Here is a 5,000-nt window from a genome sequence, read left to right on the forward strand (position 1 = left end):
AGTCTGTGTGAGTGTGTGTGAGTGTGTGTGAGTCTATGTGAGTCTGTGTGAGTCTGTGTGAGTCTATGTGAGTCTATGTGAGTCTGTGTGAGTGTGTGTGAGTCTGTGTGAGTGTGTGTGAGTGTGTGTGAGTCTATGTGAGTCTGTGTGAGTCTGTGTGAGTGTGTGTGAGTCTATGTGAGTCTGTGTGAGTCTGTGTGAGTCTGTGTGAGTGTGTGTGAGTCTGTGTGAGTGTGTGTGAGTCTGTGTGAGTGTGTGTGAGTCTATGTGAGTGTGTGAGTGTGTGTGAGTCTGTGTGAGTGTGTGTGAGTCTATGTGAGTGTGTGTGAGTGTGTGTGAGTCTGTGTGAGTGTGTGTGAGTGTGTGTGAGTCTATGTGAGTCTGTGTGAGTCTGTGTGAGTCTGTGTGAGTCTGTGTGAGTCTGTGTGAGTGTGTGTGAGTCTATGTGAGTCTGTGTGAGTGTGTGTGAGTCTGTGTGAGTGTGTGTGAGTCTGTGTGAGTGTGTGTGAGTGTGTGTGAGTCTATGTGAGTCTGTGTGAGTCTATGTGAGTCTGTGTGAGTCTGTGTGAGTCTATGTGAGTCTATGTGAGTCTATGTGAGTCTGTGTGAGTCTGTGTGAGTGTGTGTGAGTCTATGTGAGTCTGTGTGAGTGTGTGTGAGTGTGTGTGAGTGTGTGTGAGTCTATGTGAGTCTGTGTGAGTCTATGTGAGTGTGTGTGAGTCTATGTGAGTGTGTGTGAGTGTGTGTGAGTCTGTGTGAGTCTGTGTGAGTGTGTGTGAGTCTGTGTGAGTCTGTCTGAGTCTGTGTGAGTCTATGTGAGTCTGTGTGAGTGTGTGTGAGTCTGTGTGAGTCTGTGTGAGTGTGTGTGAGTCTGTGTGAGTCTATGTGAGTGTGTGTGAGTGTGTGTGAGTCTGTGTGAGTGTGTGTGAGTCTATGTGAGTGTGTGTGAGTCTATGTGAGTGTGTGTGAGTCTGTGTGAGTGTGTGTGAGTCTGTGTGAGTGTGTGTGAGTCTATGTGAGTGTGTGTGAGTGTGTGTGAGTCTGTGTGAGTGTGTGTGAGTGTGTGTGAGTCTATGTGAGTCTGTGTGAGTCTGTGTGAGTCTATGTGAGTCTATGTGAGTCTGTGTGAGTGTGTGTGAGTGTGTGTGAGTCTGTGTGAGTGTGTGTGAGTGTGTGTGAGTCTATGTGAGTCTGTGTGAGTGTGTGTGAGTCTATGTGAGTCTGTGTGAGTCTGTGTGAGTCTGTGTGAGTCTGTGTGAGTGTGTGTGAGTCTGTGTGAGTGTGTGTGAGTCTGTGTGAGTGTGTGTGAGTCTATGTGAGTGTGTGTGAGTGTGTGTGAGTCTGTGTGAGTGTGTGTGAGTCTATGTGAGTGTGTGTGAGTGTGTGTGAGTCTGTGTGAGTGTGTGTGAGTGTGCGTGAGTCTATGTGAGTCTGTGTGAGTCTGTTTGAGTCTATGTGAGTCTGTGTGAGTCTGTGTGAGTCTGTGTGAGTCTGTGTGAGTCTGTGTGAGTGTGTGTGAGTCTATGTGAGTCTGTGTGAGTGTGTGTGAGTCTGTGTGAGTGTGTGTGAGTCTGTGTGAGTGTGTGTGAGTGTGTGTGAGTCTATGTGAGTCTGTGTGAGTCTGTGTGAGTCTATGTGAGTCTGTGTGAGTGTATGTGAGTCTGTGTGAGTCTGTGTGAGTGTATGTGAGTCTGTGTGAGTCTGTGTGAGTCTGTGTGAGTCTGTGTGAGTCTATGTGAGTCTGTGTGAGTCTGTGTGAGTCTATGTGAGTCTATGTGAGTCTGTGTGAGTCTGTGTGAGTGTGTGTGAGTCTATGTGAGTCTGTGTGAGTGTGTGTGAGTGTGTGTGAGTGTGTGTGAGTCTATGTGAGTCTGTGTGAGTCTGTGTGAGTGTGTGTGAGTCTATGTGAGTGTGTGTGAGTGTGTGTGAGTCTGTGTGAGTGTGTGTGAGTGTGTGTGAGTCTGTGTGAGTCTGTGTGAGTGTATGTGAGTCTGTGTGAGTCTGTGTGAGTCTGTGTGAGTCTATGTGAGTCTATGTGAGTCTGTGTGAGTGTGTGTGAGTGTGTGTGAGTGTGTGTGAGTCTATGTGAGTCTGTGTGAGTCTGTGTGAGTGTGTGTGAGTGTGTGTGAGTGTGTGTGAGTGTGTGTGAGTCTGTGTGAGTGTGTGTGAGTGTGTGTGAGTCTGTGTGAGTGTATGTGAGTCTGTGTGAGTCTGTGTGAGTGTGTGTGAGTCTGTGTGAGTGTATGTGAGTCTGTGTGAGTGTATGTGAGTCTGTGTGAGTGTGTGTGAGTCTGTGTGAGTGTATGTGAGTCTGTGTGAGTGTATGTGAGTCTGTGTGAGTGTGTGTGAGTCTGTGTGAGTGTATGTGAGTCTGTGTGAGTGTATGTGAGTCTGTGTGAGTGTATGTGAGTCTGTGTGAGTGTATGTGAGTCTGTGTGAGTGTGTGTGAGTCTGTGTGAGTGTGTGTGAGTCTATGTGAGTGTGTGTGAGTGTGTGTGAGTCTGTGTGAGTGTGTGTGAGTCTATGTGAGTGTGTGTGAGTGTGTGTGAGTCTGTGTGAGTGTGTGTGAGTGTGTGTGAGTCTATGTGAGTCTGTGTGAGTCTGTTTGAGTCTATGTGAGTCTGTGTGAGTCTGTGTGAGTCTGTGTGAGTGTGTGTGAGTCTATGTGAGTCTGTGTGAGTGTGTGTGAGTCTGTGTGAGTGTGTGTGAGTCTGTGTGAGTGTGTGTGAGTGTGTGTGAGTCTATGTGAGTCTGTGTGAGTCTGTGTGAGTCTATGTGAGTCTGTGTGAGTCTGTGTGAGTGTGTGTGAGTCTATGTGAGTCTGTGTGAGTGTGTGTGAGTGTGTGTGAGTGTGTGTGAGTCTATGTGAGTCTGTGTGAGTCTGTGTGAGTGTGTGTGAGTCTATGTGAGTGTGTGTGAGTGTGTGTGAGTCTGTGTGAGTGTGTGTGAGTGTGTGTGAGTCTGTGTGAGTCTGTGTGAGTGTATGTGAGTCTGTGTGAGTCTGTGTGAGTCTATGTGAGTCTATGTGAGTCTGTGTGAGTGTGTGTGAGTGTGTGTGAGTGTGTGTGAGTCTATGTGAGTCTGTGTGAGTCTGTGTGAGTCTGTGTGAGTGTGTGTGAGTCTATGTGAGTGTGTGTGAGTCTGTGTGAGTGTGTGTGAGTGTGTGTGAGTGTATGTGAGTCTGTGTGAGTCTGTGTGAGTCTGTGTGAGTGTATGTGAGTCTGTGTGAGTGTGTGTGAGTCTGTGTGAGTGTATGTGAGTCTGTGTGAGTGTATGTGAGTCTGTGTGAGTGTATGTGAGTCTGTGTGAGTGTGTGTGAGTCTGTGTGAGTCTGTGTGAGTGTATGTGAGTCTGTGTGAGTGTGTGTGAGTCTGTGTGAGTGTATGTGAGTCTGTGTGAGTGTATGTGAGTCTGTGTGAGTCTGTGTGAGTCTGTGTGAGTGTATGTGAGTCTGTGTGAGTGTATGTGAGTCTGTGTGAGTGTATGTGAGTCTGTGTGAGTGTATGTGAGTCTGTGTGAGTCTATGTGAGTCTGTGTGAGTGTATGTGAGTCTGTGTGAGTCTATGTGAGTCTATGTGAGTGTGTGTGAGTCTATGTGAGTCTGTGTGAGTCTGTGTGAGTGTATGTGAGTCTGTGTGAGTGTGTGTGAGTCTGTGTGAGTGTATGTGAGTCTGTGTGAGTGTATGTGAGTCTGTGTGAGTCTGTGTGAGTCTGTGTGAGTGTATGTGAGTCTGTGTGAGTGTATGTGAGTCTGTGTGAGTGTATGTGAGTCTGTGTGAGTGTATGTGAGTCTATGTGAGTCTGTGTGAGTCTGTGTGAACTCATGGGCGTCGGAACCATTGTGTGTGTGTGGGACAAGACCCACTCACTTTTATCGTCTCTAATTCAGCACATGTCTGTTAACCTTTACTACCCCTTAACCGAGAAACTTAAGAAACTTATTATTAAACACATGTTAACGCTTTATTTCCCCTTTTGTAATATTATATTTTTTTATTGAAAATAAATACCTTTCCGATCTGATGTGTGATGGGGAAAGCGAGTGCGGCAGAAGGCGGATTCGAACCTATGCTCGCGACATGCGTCTTACCCGACTCTATAGCAACGGTAAATAACTCACTGATTTCTGTAATTCTGTCTGGACACGGAGCATAACACACATGCAGCTTGTTCATTATCATTATCTGTGAAGCTGTTGATGTCTATGGCAGTTAAATGAATATAGCCTTTTATTAGACTATTGGTATTGACTGGTCTTCTTTGGTATAGGGGGATATGGCCTAACCCTAACCCTAATGCAGGAAATCACATCTATAAAATCATATAAAAGCACCCCCAGGACCCCCCACAAAGAAAATTCCCCACCTATCATATTTTGCCATAATGACCCACCTGCTTTTTATTTGCTTCCGACGCCCGTGTGTGAATTAATGATAAACTTCTGAATTACAGACATGAAATATCAGCTTTATTAATAAACAGTATTATATTATAACATTAATAACTGTCCTCCAAGTGCTAACACATGAGCTGATGATCATATAGGTCCTTTATTATACCTCAATCATGAGCTTTCTCATGAGTCGCACATCTCTCTAACACTTGCTATCCGATAGATATTCCAGAAGTAGTCAAATCAGCTTTATCTATATCACACTTTTCCAAAGCTGATGGTTTCAAAGCAGCTTCAGTGTTCTGGAGTAAACTGTGATGTTATCCGCTTATTTAATTCATCATTTAGCAAAAATGTTGGCAGATCAGCATTATACTTTATAGATTAAATTAGACCTAATAAATTAATTTTATTTGTGGAAAAACTTAGATCGACATTTTGTACAAGTACAAGCATTTTATGTTGTCCCTAATAATTAATAAGAATAATAATAATAATAATAATATGATTATTTCACACACTCGAAAAGATACTCAAATGGGTTTAAAGCAGTAAACATCAGGAATCAGAGGGTAAATAAGGGCAAAAAGAACAGAGTTTAATTCAG

The 5,000-nt window shown here is 44.7% G+C and overlaps 1 protein-coding gene across 2 annotated transcripts in view; it reads right to left on the minus strand.

Annotated features, from left to right (window-relative positions):
• The window catches only part of LOC137063814 (receptor activity-modifying protein 3-like), a 29,447-nt gene that overhangs the window by 24,045 nt on the left and 402 nt on the right, over positions 1 to 5,000 (minus strand). The gene's annotated exons all lie outside the window — the stretch shown is intronic.

This window comes from Pseudorasbora parva, chromosome 24, assembly GCF_024679245.1.
Source record: "Pseudorasbora parva isolate DD20220531a chromosome 24, ASM2467924v1, whole genome shotgun sequence".
NCBI lineage: Eukaryota > Metazoa > Chordata > Actinopteri > Cypriniformes > Gobionidae > Pseudorasbora > Pseudorasbora parva.